At 46.9% G+C, this 16,880-nt stretch overlaps 1 long non-coding RNA gene across 1 annotated transcript in view; it reads left to right on the forward strand.

The window, feature by feature from the left end:
• LOC140422764 (uncharacterized) overlaps positions 1 to 16,546 on the forward strand; it is a 58,498-nt gene extending 41,952 nt beyond the window's left edge. The window contains exon 3 of the long non-coding RNA XR_011947587.1: positions 16,444 to 16,546. This is a non-coding gene — a long non-coding RNA (uncharacterized lncRNA). The remainder of the gene's footprint in view (positions 1 to 16,443) is intronic.
• The last annotated feature ends 334 nt before the right edge of the window (positions 16,547 to 16,880 follow it).

Consider the following 16,880-nt stretch of genomic DNA (forward strand, 5'->3'; position numbering starts at 1 on the left):
TGGACATTTTCTGCATCTAATGGAAGTGAAGCTAAAAGATGATGGCTGGGGAAAGGGGAAGAAGTAAAACAGGTCAAACTTTCCACACACATCATATTTACCACTAGGTCAGTGCATATACAACAAAAATTCTTCCCAGTATTCAAGTTTGTTTCAAGTGATTTAAATTTTAATGAAGATTTTAAGAACCAATTAAGTATGTTGGGGGGTTCTCAGAAAATGGGTGGAATCTGCCTATAATTTGTAGAGTGTTGGTTTCAGCAGGAAAACCGGCGTGTAACTCTCAAGCTGCACAGATTCTTTGGCTCTCTGTGCACAGAGAATCAGGGGCATTGTTTCCACTGTCACTCAGGGAGGGCAGAACCAGATAGAGCCGGTAACGTCAGCTCCACAGAGATTGGGGCTCCATCTTTAAAGGGTGTCCTGATCTGTGTTAAAAACAAAATCCCCCTTCCCACCCATGGACACGGGGGACCCTCCCTACAGCACAGGGGGAAAACCCAAAACATACTGGCATGGGGTAATCACCCCCCATACACACACACAGGCACCAGTCAACCCCCCGAACCCCCGCCACCATACAAGCATCGGGGCAAACTCCTTCGCCGCACAAAGACATTGGGGTAACGCCCCCCCCTCCTCACACAGGGATCAGGGAAACACAAGCATCGAGATGACCCCCCACAAATGCTTGCCGACTCCCCCCCTCCCCCACAGACACACAAGCAAAGGGGCAAGCCCTGCCTCCTTGCACATAAGAGGAACTTCCCCAATTGGGCACCCCAGAGTACCCGCCCCTGGCTGTGCCACTTTGGCAGTGCCAGAGAGCAATGCCAGGTTGGCAGTACCAGGTTGGCAGTGCCAGGGGTGGTGCAAGATTGGCATTGCCTGGTTGACAGTGCCAAGGCACAAACCGGGCTAGTCCCTCCCCCCCGGTAGCTGTACTTTCCCTTGCACCCCGGCATGTTCTCCTTGATTACTTCTAGTTTTTAAATACCTGTTGTAAATCTCGTCACAACAGTGTCATGTGAGAGTACCTTTAAGAAATAGGTGTTTATAAATGGGTGTGTATATAAATATCTGTAGTGAGAGTACCTTTAAAAAATGGGTGTTTACTACTGCAGTGATGTCAGAGTGTGGGTGGAGCTGGGCTGTCTGTCAGCTTTTTACTTTCGTTTTTGAGCAGGCTGCAGGGTGTGTTTTAGTTTCGTTTTCAGTGTTGGAGCTGAAGCCAGACTGAGCAAGTGTCCTGTTGATCTCTCTGCCATGAAAAGACTATCTCTTGGTCATTTGGTGAATTCAGAATTATAAATGTTCTCAGTAGTGAATGTAAACCTAATGTGCTTCTGTTAAAAGGTGTTTTTAAGTCGTATGGATGTTAAAAGGAAAGCTTAAAGGATTACTTAGTGTTGTATTCTTTGGGGGTTGTATTTGAATTAATGGCTGCTAAGATGTTCACTGTATGTTTTAAAAAGGTTAACTTGAGTTCATAGAATAAACATTGTTTTGCTTTAAAAATAATACTTTTCCATTTCTGCTGTACCACACCTGTAGAGTGGGCCGTGTGCTCCCCATACCACAATCTATTAAAAGTTGTGGGTCAGGGGAATTCCATGATACACTTTGGGGTTCTCTAAACCCTGGCCCATTACAAAAATGACGTATGAATGTTCAGTGAAGGGGGAACATATTGCAGGGAAGCCCTTTAATTATATTCAAATTTATTGAAATAAGGTTCCCGAAAGAATGGGAACCTCGTTACGTCGCCGGCGAGAATCTTGTTTCCCGAATTTCGCAAGATTTTGCACCCACGTCACTGTTAGCGCTCACAGTGAACATTGGCACAAAATTGCCCCCCAATGAGATCGATGGTTTGGAAGACTCGAAGGTGACAAAAGCTTACCAGCAGTTCCTCTGACGGCTGAGTGAAGAATTACTTTTGCTGCTGGGAACGTTTGCCAAAATGGGGAGAGCTCTTCTAAGGAGTGGGTGTGCCTGACATAGCCTTATTCAGAACATCTGGCAGCCAACGTCCCGGACCTCTCCATCAGCATCCCTGTATATGTCCTGATCCACTGGCAGGGCAGATCCACTAGAGATGTCAGCAGCATAGCGCATTACAATTGGAAGTCTTTCAAACCCCATTAAGTCTCATGGAGTCAGGTTAAAGAAGGGCAAGGAAACCTCCAGCTGATTACCACCTGCTGCATCCCCCCCCCCCCCCCACTCCTTCCACCCCCACAACTGTAACATCAATGATTTCACATTGAAATCATGTTGAACAATAACAACCATTTGTTTCCAATATCAACAATCTTTCTTCTCATGTACAACCCCACAGTGGAACAAACTGTCAAAGGGAATAGTCACAGCCCCAGGACTTGAAATTTTCAAGGCCCATCTTTAGTTGATTTCCATTTAAATGTTTTTGTTATCAGGACTACCATTTCAGCAGGTCATGCCTGGTTTAGCTAGCATTAACCTATATAAATGTTGGCAGAATACGGATATTAGTCTGTGATGGCAACGCAACTAAAGCAGAAGCGAAAACAAGAACTTGTATTTATTTAGTATCTTTAGCGCAATGATGCATCCAAAGTCACTTCGCAGGAACGTTTTCAAACAAAATTTAACAACTCTCAACACAAACATATTAGGGCAGATAGCCAAAAGCTTGGTCAAGAATTTGAAGGAGTGTTTTAAAATATGAAGGAAAGGCAGAAAGGTTCATGGAGAAAATTCCAGACTGTTAGGCCACGGCTGCTGAAGGCACAGCTAGAAATGTTGGCACAGTGTAAATCAGTGATGCACAAGAGGCCAGAACGAGAGGAGTGCAGATATCTTGGAGCGTTACAGAGCCAGAGGAGTTTACCTTTTGAAAGGTAGATATTATGGGCGGCCAGTGCTTTTAAGTGCATGATCCCTTCAATTTTCTTTTGCCTAGCTGCAAATACCCAATATTTATCAGGGTACAAGGCCAGCACGGTAACCTATAGGTTGCTGCAGGGCCGCACACTAACACAGCATAGCGCGAACATTGTTGCAGAGATCAGGAGGGGTGAGGCCATAGAAAAACTTGAAAACAAGAGTGAGAACTTTCAAATTGGCAAGTTGCCCAACTGAGAGTTCAGCAAGCAAAGGGGTAAAGGGTGAATAGGATTTGCTTTGAATTAGTGCTGCAGTGTTGTGAGTGATACCAAGTTTATGGGTGACAGAAGATCTGAAGCTGGCAAGGAGTGGGTTGGAATATTCAAGGTTAAAAAAAAAAGGCATAGATGAGAGTTTCAGATCAAATGAGTCGGCTGATGCTACAGAGGTGGGAATAGGCAATGTCTTAGTAATGGTGCAGGTATGTGGTCGGAAGCTCATCTCCAGATCAAATACAGCAGCATGGTTGCAAATAGTCCGGTTCAGCTTCATACACATACCAGAGAAATTAAGGAGGTAGCTAAGGAACAAAGGTTTTGGTGAGGACTTAAGGCAGTGGTTTCATTCTTGTCAATATTTGGGAGAATGTTCTATGCATTCAATACTGACTGTTAGACAAGCAAACAAACAATTTAGAATCAGGAGAGGGTTCAAGAGAGATGATGGTGGTGGCATATAGCTTATTGTCATCCATGTATATATGGAAAGTCAGACTGTGTTTTCAGATATTGTCCCTAAAAGGCAGCATATAGATGAGAAATAAAAAGGAGCCAAGGACAACTCTTTGGTGTGCACCAGAGGTAACAATGTGGGAGCAGGAAGGAAAGTCATTGCAAGTGATCCTCTGGCTATTGCTGGATAGATAAGAATGGAATCAGACAAAAATAGTCCCATCTAACTGGATGGTGGAAGAGAGATATTAGAGGAGGATGGTTTGGTTAGCCCTTTAAAAGCTGCAGAACATAACATGGAAGAAGCACTGCTGGTAGCAGGGGCAGAGAATGTACCCTTAGGAGATTTCAATGTTTGACCCCAAAATTGGCTCAGTAGAACCGTTACTGACCGAACTGATCAAATCCTGAAAGATATAACTGCTGGAAATGGCTTGAGGTCGGTGGTGAGAGAACAGACACATGAGGGAAAGATACTAGACCCCATTGTCACCAATCTACCTGTTGTAGGCACATCTTTTCTTGGCAGCATTTGCAGGGCATGGTTACCTTGGAGATAAAGACCAGTCATCACACTGAGGGAACCCTGTCCATGCAATTTCACACTCACAACATTTACGAAGCATTTACATGAGCAGTTGGAATACTCCGGGCGACACAATAGCGCAGTGGTTAGCCCTGCTGCCTCACGGTGCTGAGGACCTGGGTTCGATCCCGGCCCCTGGTCACATTCTCCACCTGTTTGCGTGGGTCCCACTCCACAACCCAAAGATGTGCAGGGTAGGTGGATTGCCCAAGCTAAATTGCCCTTTAATTGGAAAAAACGAATTGGATACTCTACATTTATAACAAAAAAAAACAAAAATGAGCAGTTGGAATACCATAGCATACAAGGCTATGGGCCAAGTGCTGGAAAATGGGATTAGAACAGATAGGTGTTTGATGGCTGATGCAGCCACAATGGGCCAAAGGGCCTCTTTTAGCGTTGCAAAACCCAAAGAGTCTATCTCATTTAGTTTCCTGCTCTCAAAGGCATTGGTGATGTTTCTATTTTTCCTACCAAAGTGCATCATCTCACATTTATCGCAATTAAAGTTCATTTGTCAATTAACTATCCAGTCAGAAAGTTTTCAAATGGCTTTGTGTATAATGTTGCTTTCTTCCTCAATGTTAAGCTATAGCCCAGTTCTGTATTATGTATAAATTTTGATATTGAGCAAGATTCTCTGGCCTCCTCTCGGAGTGCTTCTCGGCAGAGGTCGGCAGCCCGTCGTTGGCCAGCGCGACGATCTTCTGGCCCCGGCGCTGTCAATGGGAATTCCCATTGAATTCACCCCTCGCCGCCGGGAAACCCTCAGCGGGGGTGCGCCGCCAGCAGGTCCAGAGGGCGTGAACAGCCGGGTGATCTCGCCCATTTTGTTAACAATGGTTCCGACCCTGATCCTTGTGGAACACCGCTCTCTAACTTCCTCCAGATTGAATAATCACCTTTCACCCAGCCTCTCAACTCTACAGTATTTACGACTTTATAACTGACTATTTTGGCAGTTAATATGATTTCTACAAAAGAAAGAATTTTATGGACAGAAGGAGGCTGGCAACTGAAAAGAACGGCTTTGCTCCCCTGATTCGTTTACTGACCCTTTTATAAAACATGCTTTGTCTAATCACACAGGCAAAGGACAATTAGACTGTAAAATACAAATAATTACTATAATTACAAGCTACGAAGAGTCAGCAGGCAAAGTTTGAACACAGTCACAAGGCCTAAAGGAGACCTCGGGGGGTAGTCGCAGAACACAATGATCCCCATGTTTTACCACAAAGGCAAAAATAATCAATAAGGATGATGCGAGACTTTTAACTTCTATGTGGGTCTCAAGGTTTTCTAAATGATAAACTTGCACAGCAGCTGAATGCCCCCAGGAGCTAGAAAGTTATATCAGTGTCACAACAAAGGATAATTCTGCTCCATGCGATCAAACTGTAATGCTAGCTCCAATCTGACAACTGTGTTAACTCTAAGCACTCTGCCAGTGTTACAAGTTGCCTGATTTTCTGTTCCATGTAAGGAAAAGCCAAGCATTAAATGCAAAGCAGGTGGCTGATTTGTCCGGTATTCCAGTATTCAAATTCCTTCTTATGCTCAATGGGGGGGGGGGATGTTCCAACCATTGTCGCTAGCGGGATCTTCTGGTCTCGCCAATGGCGCACCCCACTGTGGGACGGCTAAAATTGTCTACTAATGCTCCTAACATTTCCATTCTGTGTTGAGGAATTAATTTACAAAACAGTCTACACGATTAATTCCACAAAAACGAATTAAACGGTGTGGAATATCTGTTGTGATCACCATTAATAACTTTCAGTTTCGGAATGACCGCAATACTAACTTGGTAACTGAATCTTAGGCAAATCTTTAATTTTTTAAACACATAAGAAACAGCAGCAGAAACAGACCATTTGCTCCTTGAGCCAGCTACAGCATTCAATATCATCCTAGCTGATTCTCTCAACGTCTCAACTCTACTTTCCCACCTGCTCCCCATGTCCCTTGATACCCCGAGAGACCAAAATTCTAGCAATCTCAGCCTTAAATATACTTATTGATGGAGCGTCCATAACCCTCCGGGGTAGACAATCGCAAAGATTCACAACCATCTAAGTAAAGACATTTTTATTTCTCTCAATTCTTTTTTTCAGTTTTTACAATTTAGGGGCAATTTAGCATGGCCAATCCATCTACCCTGCACATTTTGGGGTTGTGGGGGTGAGACCCCCCCAAATACAGGGAGAGTGTGCGAACTCCACACGGTTAGTGACCCGGGGCCAGGATCGAGCCCGGGTCCTCGGCGACGTTAGGCGGCAGTGCTAACCACTGCACCACCCTGCCGCCCTCTTTCTCTGAATCCTAAATGGTCACCCCCTTTCATGAGAATGTGCCCACAGGCTCGAGAGTTCCAGGCCAGGGGAAACAACATATTTTGCATGTGATGAATTTATATCCGTTCTGATTTTAGAAGTTGGATAAAGAATGTTTAGCACTTAACACCGAGAATCTAGTTTATCCTTTGATAAATTCACCAGCTTGCTGATAACTGACAGTAACTACCGCTGCACTCTATTGTATCACTCCAGCTAGTGCCACCTCAATTAAACAGGGGGTAAGTTTGGTTTATTATTATAATGCAATATGATGGTACAGTTATAATAATAAGTAATGTTTTATGTTTATTTCCACCAAAATATATCTTTATTTTAATGTTTCTACTTCAGAGTAAAAATTCATTGACAAAGAAATTTGCTCAATGATGTCTGGTTTACTTTGAAGCTAAAATAGTTTGGATGTATTTTGGTTATTGCCATAGTCAGATAGAGAATTATTGATGGTTCACAAAGCTAAATATAAAGAAATCATCAATAAACAGGAAACTAACTGGAGCTGGAGCTGGATGAACTTCGGGTCATTCGGGAGGCAGAAGATGTCATAGATTGTAGCTTCAGGGATGTAGTTACTCCGAAGAATCAAGGTAGATGGGTGACGGCGAAAGGGGCTGGGAGGAAGCAATCAGTGCAGGGATCCTCTGTGGTCATCCCCTCAGTAACAAGTATACCATTTTGGATACTGTTGAGGGGGACGACCTACGAGGGGTAAGCCACGGTGAATGGGTCTCCAGCACTGAGTCCGTCCCTGTGGCTCAGAAGGGAAGGAGGGAGAGCAGGAGAGCAATAGTCATTGGGGACTCAATAGTTAGAGGGACAGATAGACGGTTCTGTGGCAGCGAAAGAGACTCACGGATGGTATGTTGCCTCCCAGGTGCCAGGGTCCGTGACGTCTCGGACCGTGTTTTCAGAATCCTTAAAGGGGAGGGGGAGTAGTCACAAGTCATGGTACACATCGGTACCAACGACATAGGAAAGAGAAGGGACGGGGATTTAAAACAGGAATTTAGGGAGCTAGGGTGGAAGCTGAGAGCCAGGACAAACCATGTTGTCATCTCTGGTTTGTTGCCGGTGCCATGTGCTAGTGAGGTGAGGAACAGGGAGAGAGTGCAGATAAACACGTGGCTGCAGGGATGGTGTAGGAGGGAGGATTTCAGGTACGTGGATAATTGGAGCACATTCTGGGGAAGGTGGGACCTGTACAGACAGAACGGTTTGCACCTGAACCAGAGGGGCACCAATATCCTGGGAGGGAAATTTGCTATGGCTCTCCGGGGGTTTTAAACTAATTTGTCAGGGGGCTGGGAAAACGAGCTGTGTTCCAGAAGCCAGTGTCGAGAGTAGTGAGGTACTGAGGAGAGTATCAAGGTCACAGGAGTGTACTGGCAGACAAAAAGGTGGGTTGAAGTGTGTCTACTTCAATGTAAGGAGCATCCGGAATAAGGTAGGTGAACTTGGAGCGTGGATTGGTACTTGGGACTACGATGTTGTGGCCATTACGGAGAACAGGGTTAGAACAGGGACAGGAATGGTTGTTGGAAGTTCCGGGGTATAGATGTTTCAGTATGAGTAGGGAAGGTGGTAAAAGAGGTGGAGGAGTAGCATTGTTAATCAAGGATAGTTTAACGGCTGCAGAAAGGCAGTTTGAAGGGAATCTGCCTACTGAGGTAATATGGGCCGAAGTTAGAAATAGGAAAGGAGCGGTCACATTGTTAAGAGTTTTCTATAGGCCCCCAAATAGTAATAGAGATGTGGAGGAAGAAATTGCTAAACAGATTATGGATAGGTGTGGAGGTCTCAGGGTAGTTGTCATGGGTGACTTTAACTTTCCAAGTATTGATTGGAACCTCTATAGGTCAAACAGTTTGGATGGGGTAGTTTCTGTACAGTATGTGCAGGAGGGTTTCCTGTCACATTTTGTGGATAGGCCGACAAGAGGGGGGGCCACATTGGATTTGGTACTGGGTAATGAATTGGGCCAAGTGTTAGATTTGTTTGTGGGAGAGCACTTTGGAGATAGTGACCACAATTCGGTGTCTTTCACAATTGCAATGGAGAGGGATAGGGCCATACGGCAGGGCAAGGTTTATAATTGGGGGAGGGGTAATTATGATGCGATTAGGCAAGAATTAGGGAGCAGAAACTGTCAGGGAAAGTCACAAATGAAAAGTGGAGCTTGTTCAAGGAACAAATACTGCGTGTCCTTGATAGGCATGCCCCTGTCAGGAAAGGAGGAAATAGCCGTGTGAGAGAACCATGGTTCACAAAAGAGGTTGAATGTCTTGTCAAGATGAAAAAGGAAGAGTATGTAAGGATGAGAAAACAAGGTTCAGTAGGGTCGCTTGAGGGTTACAAGGTAGCAAGGAATGAGCTGAAAAAAGGGCTTAGGGGAACTAGGAGGGGGCATGAGAAGTCCTTGGCAGGTCGGATTAAGGAAAACCACAAGGCTTTTTACTGTTTATGTGAGAAATAAAAGAATGACCAGGGTGAGGGTAGGGCCGGTCAAGGACAGTAGTGGGAACTTGTGCATGGAGTCAGAAGAAATAGGTGAGGCGTTGAATAAATACTTTTTTTCAGTGTTCACAAAGGAGAGGGGCCATGTTTTTGAGGATGAGAGTGTGATTCAGGAGGGTAGGCTGGAGGAAGTAGATGTTCTGAGAAAGGATGTATTGGCAATTTTGAAAAACCTGAGGGTCGACAAGTCCCCTGGGATGGGATATATCCAAGGATTCTTTGGGAGGCAAGGGGTGAGATTGCAAAGCCTTCGGCTTAGATCTTTGGGTCCTCGCTGTCCACGGGGATAGTCCCAGAGGACCTGAGAGTGGCGAATGTTGTTCCTCTGTTCAAGAAAAGGAATAGGAATGACCCTGGTAATTATAGGCCAGTTAGTCTTACTTCGGTGGTCGGGAAGATAATGTAAAAGGTCCTGAAGGATAGGATTTATGACCATTTGGAAAGATGCAGCTTAATCCGGGATTCGTGAAGGGTAGGTCTTGCCTCACAAATTTGATTGAATTCTTTGAGGAGGTAACTAAGTGTGTAGATGAAGGTAGAGCAGTTGATGTCGTATACATGGATTTTAGTAAGGCGTTTGATAAGGTTCCCCATGGCCAGCTCATGAAGAAAGTAAGGAGGTGTGGGATAGACGGAAATTTGGCCAATTGGATAAGCAACTGGCTATCACATAGAAGACAGAGGGTGGTGGTGGATGGAAAATGTTCAGACTGGAGACCAGTTACCAGCAGTGTACCACAGGGATCAGTGCTGGGTCCTCTGCTATTTGTGACTTTTATCAATGACTTGGAGGAGGGGGCTGAAGGGTGGGTCAGTAAATTTGCTGATGACACCAAGATTGATGGAGTAGTGGATGAGGTGGAGGGCTGTTGTAGGCTGCAAAGAGACATTGATTGTATGCAGAGCTGGACTGAAAAATTGCAGATGGAGTTTAACCCTGATAAGTGCGAGGTGATTCATTTTGGTAGAAAAAATGTGAATGCGGATTACAGGGTCAATGGCAGGGTTCTGAGGAATGTGGAGGAACAGAGAGATCTTGGGATTCATGTCCACAGATCTCTGAAGGTTGCCACTCAAGTGGATAGAGCCGTGAAGAAGGCTTATAGTGTGTTAGCGTTTATTAACAGGGGGCTTGAGTTTAAGAGCCGCGGGGTTATGCTACAACTATACATGACCCTGGTGAGACCACATTTGGAGTATTATGTGCAGTTCTGGTCACCTCATTATAGGAAGGATGTGGAAGGATTGGAAAGGGTGCAAAGGAGATTTACCAGGATGCTGCCTGGTTTGCAGGATAGGTCTTATGAGGAAAGGTTGAGGGAGCTGGGGCTTTTCTCTTTGGAGCGGAGGAGGATGAGAGGCGACTTAATAGAGGTTTACAAGATAATGAGGGGGATAGATAGAGTGGACGTTCAGAGACTATTTCCTCGGGTGGATGTAGCTGTTACGAGGGGGCATAACTATAAGATTCAGGGTGGGAGATATAGGAGGGATGCACGAGGTAGGTTCTTTACTCAGAGAGTGGTTAGGGTGTGGAATGGACTGCCTGCTGTGATAGTGGAGTCGGACACTTTTGGAACTTTCAAGTGGTTATTGGATAGGCACATGGAGCACACCAGAATGACAGGGAGTGGGATAGCTTGAACTTGGTTTCGGACAATGCTCGGCACAACATCGAGGGCCGAAGGGCCTGTTCTGTGCTGTACTGTTCTATGTTCTATGTACTAAACTTTTACATTTTGCAATGCGCTGAGAAGTTTTAGATACAATTTGTGCTCTGACAGGTGCAAAATATACTTGTGTGTTAAAGTCAACAAACAATGTAATTATGCAGTTTTCTAACATTCTACTGTTCAACTGTATTCTTTTAACGCAGTGATAATTTCAAAACAAAATTATGCTGCCCCGGTTTGAATTTGAATTGTTCGTTTCTTGAGCATCAATGGCCTGCCATGTAATTTCCATCCCAGATTTGGCTCTCTGGCAGGTTTGCCCAGTCTGGCGTCAGAGCATAGCAGGTTAAGGGGTGTTTTGATCAGAAACGTTCATAATTATGAGTGGTTTTGAGAGAGTAAATAGGTCAGTAACCAAAGGAGACAGATTTAAAATAATTGGCAAAATACCCTGGAGGGACGAGGGGACATTTTATTCCGCAATGAGTTGTTATGACCTGGAACCCACTCCTTGCAGGTTAGGTGGAAGAAAATTCGATATTAACCTGCAAAAGGGAGTCGGACTAATTGGATAGCTCTTCAAACAGCCAACATCAATACAATGAGGCAAAGTGCCTCATTCTGCACTGTGAGCTACTTGAGATACTGCATTTTCAACCATTAGGTTGGAACTCTTCATTACAAAGAAAACTAGCTCATTTCCAGTTCAATACCTTTATCATAGTTTCTTCTGCTTTATAGATTTTCGGCATAAACCTAGTTAGGTTCTGGTCAATAATTCTAATGCGTTCAACCTCCAAGTTGGCTCGGCCCCCAAAGATGCGTCGCATTCCGCACCTTTGGGGCAGCGCGATGCCCGTCTGATTGGCGCCGTTTTGGGCCCCAATCAGACGGGCATCGCGCCGCCCCAAAGGTGCGGAATGCTCCGCATCTTTGGGGGCCGAGCCCCAACATTGAGGGGCTAGGCCGGCGCCGGAGGAATTTCCGCCCCGCCAGCTGGCGGAAACGGCCTTTGTTGCCCCGCCAGCTGGCGCGGAGATGACATCTCGGGGCGGCACATGCGCGGGAGCGTCAGCGGCCGCCGACAGTTTCCCACGCATGAGCAGTGGAGGGAGTCTCTTCCACCTCCGCCATGGTGGAGACCGTGGCGGAGGCGGAAGGGAAAGAGTGCCCCCACGGCACAGGCCCACCCGCGGATCAGTGGGCCCCGATCGTGGGCCAGGCCACTGTGGGGGCACCCCCCGGGGCCAGATCGCCCCGCGCCCCCCCCCAGGACCCCGGAGCCCGCCCACGCCGCCTTGTCCCGCCGTTCAAAAGGTGGTTTAATCCACGTCGTCGGGACAGGCAATTTATCGGCGGGACTTCGGCCCATCCGGGCCGGAGAATCGAGCGGGGGGGGCCCGCCAACCGGCGCGGCGCGATTCCCGCCCCCGCCAAATCTCCGGTGCCGGAGACTTCGGCAACCGGCGGGGGCGGGATTCACGGCAGCCCCCGGCGATTCTCCGACCCGGCGGGGGGTCGGAGAATGTCGCCCCAGATGTCTGACCTGCTGAGAATTTCCAACATTGGGCGAAATTCTCCCGAAACGGCGCGATGTCCGCCGACTGGCGCCCAAAACAGCGCCAATCAGACGGGCATCGCGCCGCCCCAAAGGTGCGGAATGCTCCGCATCTTTGGGCGCCGAGCCCCAACATTGAGGGGCTAGGCCGGCGCCGGAGGAATTTCCGCCCCGCCAGCTGGCAGAAACTGCCTTTGTTGCCCCGCCAGCTGGTGCGGAAATGACATCTCGGGGCGGCGCATGCGCGTGAGCGTCAGCGGCCGCTGACAGTTTCCCACGCATGCGCAGTGGAGGGAGTCTCTTCCGCCTCCACCATGGTGGAGACCGTGGCGGAGGCGGAAGGGAAAGAGTGCCCCCACGGCACAGGCCCGCCCGCAGATCGGTGGGCCCCGATCGCGGGCCAGGCCACCATGGGGGCACCCCCCGGGGCCAGATCGCCCCGCGCCCCCCCAGGACCCCGCAGCCCGCCCACGCCGCCTTGTCCCGCCGTTCAAAAGGTGGTTTAATCCACGCCGTCGGGACAGGCAATTTATCGGCGGGACTTCGTCCCATCCGGGCCGGCGAATCGAGCGGGGGTCCCGCCAACCGGCGCGGCCCGATTCCCGCCCCCGCCGAATATCCGGTGCCGGAGACTTCGGCAACCGGCAGGGGCGGGATTCACGCCAGCCCCCGGCGATTCTCCGACCCGGCGGGGGGTCGGAGAATGACGCCCATTATCTGTAATTGTTGTTTATTTCTATTTTCTCATTACCAAAAACAGACCTAATGCAGGATCCTATCTTGCTGAATGTGCAACATATTGATCAAGAAATCAGTAATTTTTTTTTTTTTTAATTTTATCCATTACTTTATCAGTTACAAAGCCAGAGCTCAGACTGTGGGCAGACGAACCCCTAATCCAGCTCCTTGCCTATCCCAAAAACCAATTCAAATTGAATCCAATTCATGGTCTCCACAAGAGAGACATACCAGATCCAGGCATTACACCTGATCCCACGCTCAACTTAGCCAAAAGGCCAAAAAGCGGTAAGAAATCAGTAATAGATTTTTTTTTAAAAAATAATTTATAGAGTACCCGATTATTATTATTTTTCCAATTAAGGGGCAATTTAGTATGGCAAATCCACCTAACCTGCACATCTTTAGGTTGTGGGAGTGAAACCCACGCAGACACGGGGTGAATGTGCAAACTCCACACGGACAGTGACCCAGGGCTGGGATTCGAACCCGTGTCCTCAGCGCCGTAGGCTGCGGTGCTAACCACTGGGCCACATGCCACCCAGAAATCAGTAATAGATGAACTTTAGAAATTTGTCTTGAGTGGGCCATTTTAACCAAACTTCTGTCTCCAAATATTTTCCAACATTCCTCTACTATTATTTAAGAATTTATAATCTAATCCCAATACTGCTCGAAGTTTTCTCAATTAAACACAAGAGACCTCTGCCCCAGCACATGATTGATCAATATATTTCTCTCTATGACTGGAATGATGTTTTTAATCAATAAAGCAGCCATCCTAGCTGCCACTCTATGGGGATAGAACATAGAACATACAGTGCACACGGGGAGAACGTGCAGACTCCGCACAGACAGTGACCCAAGCCGGGAATCGAACCTGGGACCTTGGAGCTGTGAAGCAATTGTGCTAACCACTATGCTACCGTGCTGCCCCCGTGCTGCTATCGTGGTGGTATCCTGCTGCATATATTGTATGTGAAATAACGAGTTCGGAATTTAAGGTTGTTTCCAATTTGATCAACTTCTACACTGAAAAATACATTTGAGATTGTTTTACTGAGATTGAAGGTGTTAACATGTGTATAACTAAGAATTATATTAATGCTTAAAACCTATTGCATGGAAATAATGGTGGGTGAGATTCTCCGGTTGGCGATGCTGAAATCGCGTTCGGCGATCTGCCGGAGAATCCCCGTTCACGACTGAATCGGGAGCGACGCCACTTTCGCGATGCTCCGCCCCCTCCAAAGCAGCGAACCCTGGGAGTACGCCGCACGCCGTATCGACGGCCTCAGGACATTGCCTGAGGCCCACCCCCCGATTCTCTGCCCCAACCGGCCGAGTTCCCGATGGCGTTGGTCGTGTCTGGTCTCTTCCGTCGGGAACTCGGCGTGGCGGCTGCGGACTCAGTCCAGCGCCACCACAGTCGGGGAGGGCCGATCCGTGGGCGGGGGGGGACTTTGTCAGGGACTGGGGGCACTGTTGGGGGGTGGTCCAAGGCGCCCGACCCTGGCCAAAGGGGGCCATTATTTTGCAGGCCGTCGCCATGCACAGGCGCGGCCACGGACGCGGCAATTCTCCGGGCCGTATCGCCGGCCAAAGCCGGGTGCTCTACGCTGCCTTGATGCGAGCCCCCAGCCAAATGGAGGATTGGTGGCCGTTTTACGCCATTTTTTTCTGTCGTAAAATGCCACCATTCCCGCGGCAGCATGTGGATATCGCCTCAAAACCGGAGAATCCAGCCCAGTGTTTCCCACTTTTTACCTTCCAACAAAACTGTTCCAGTAAAGATGCACACCCACGTCCGCGGGTTTCCCGACTGGATGGGATGGCCACAATGGGAAACCCTATTGTCCGGCTGCCGGAACGGAGGATTCTGCTGCTGGTGGGGGCACGCCGCATCCGAAAATAGGGCTGGCGGGACGGAGAATCTAGCTCAAGGAAAGAGGCAATAAAACCTCAGCAATTCTACCAGACACTGTGACATGATGACGAATTAGGAAGTGAAGCAAAATCACTAGGATTTTACTCATGTTTCCATCAGTTTTCACTTATTGTAATGTGGACTTAACCTCCATTCCTTGTCCACATTGTATTCATGTGATAAAATGTTATCAGTTTTAAAATTGGTTCAATCTCTTTGAAACATAGGATTGCGCAGCCAGGTGTGATTTGTGATCACCCCTGCCAGCTCCACAAATCTTCGAGCTTCCGACCCGTTGCCGGCCCTCTCTACTTGGAGTTAGTCCAAAAATCTAAAATCTGCCCAATATAACTGCAGCCACCATGTTGTGCAAAGTTTAACTCAAAACAATTTTTCTTTTCAAGTTTTGTTGGGTTGTCTGCAGAACCTGGAGGAAGAATCCAATTAATTCATGCAGAGGCCAACTGTTTGATTTGTTCAATCACCTATATGACAACCAGATATCCTTTCATGTGGTTAACAGATATTCAAAATCTCAGGGTGTCCATAAACCACAGTCCACTACATCTTCCGTTCAGAAGAATTTTCATGATGTCGCATGTTCAGGAGAGCTGACATTTTAAACTTTAAAGGCTGATAATATTCTTATCATTGCTGTTGGAAAAAAAACTACTGATATAAACCTGTGAATTACTTGAACTGTGCAGATTCTTTCCACAAGGAGCAACGACATTAATACCACCGGAAAATTCGGCATTTCATACAAGCTCTTTGAAGAATCCCAAAGGGAATTCCATAAGAAAATTAATATGAATACTCCAATAGTTTCCAAATGAACCAGTCTGTCACTTAAGACGAGGGGCATAGTTTTAGGCTAAGAGGTGGCAGATTTGAAACAGCAATGAGGAGGAGTTACTTCACTCAAAATGTTGTGACTCCGTGCAATTCTCGACACCAGAGAGCAGTGGACGCCAGAACACTAAAGATATTTAAGGCAGATAGATAGGTTTTTAATTAGCAGCGGGATGAGGGTCATGGGGAGCAGTCAGGAAGGTGACAATATGTATATTGTATAGTAAATGAAGGGTTAACAATTTAATGTGAATACATCCAATCACTAGATGGTGATCGAGAGCACAAACGTGGAACACGTGATAGCCTTGATTCTGGGAGTAGGTGATTAGGCGGGTTAGAGAGTCATTGTGTTTTCCGAAGCTCTGTAGATAGAATCATACTTTAGTTCAGCTGTAGTCTTGTAAATCTTAGTTAGCAATTCAAATCTATTTAATTGTAGTGTTAATAAATTAGCTTTGTTAAAAACATAGCTTGATGTTCTTTGTGAGACACTACCTTCGAAGCCATCCTCATCCATCAAGCAAAGAACATCACAGAGATGGGAGCAAGGTCAGCTGTGATCATATTGAATGGCGCAGCAGGTTCGAGGGACTGCATTGCCTATTCCTGCTCCTAATTCTTAAATTCTTATGAAAGGAACAAGCACTCAGGAACAAAATTGCCCACAATTTTCAAAAAGGACCGGAGAGGAAACACATAAAGTGAACAGAAAGAAAAGGAGGCAGTATCTGCTTCAAGGCACAGAGTATAACAGGTAAGACAGATGAACTTAGAACCTTGATTCTTGCGCGGAACTTGGATGTGGTTGCGGTAACGGTGACTTAGTTAAGAAAGGGACAGGACTGGCAGCTAAATATTCCGGGATGTAGGTGAGACAGAGGGGGAAGTAAAAGAGGTGGGGGAGTTGTAATACCGGTTAGAGAACATATTACAGCTGTACAGAGGGAGGGCATCTTGGAAGAATCAAATAACGAGACACTGTAGGTAGAACTCAGAAACAGAAAGGGGGCAGTCACTATGATGGGGGTGTACTATAGGCCTCCCAACAGCCCACAGGAAGTTGAAGAACAGAT

This window comes from Scyliorhinus torazame, chromosome 5 (assembly GCF_047496885.1).
Source record: "Scyliorhinus torazame isolate Kashiwa2021f chromosome 5, sScyTor2.1, whole genome shotgun sequence".
Lineage (NCBI taxonomy): Eukaryota > Metazoa > Chordata > Chondrichthyes > Carcharhiniformes > Scyliorhinidae > Scyliorhinus > Scyliorhinus torazame.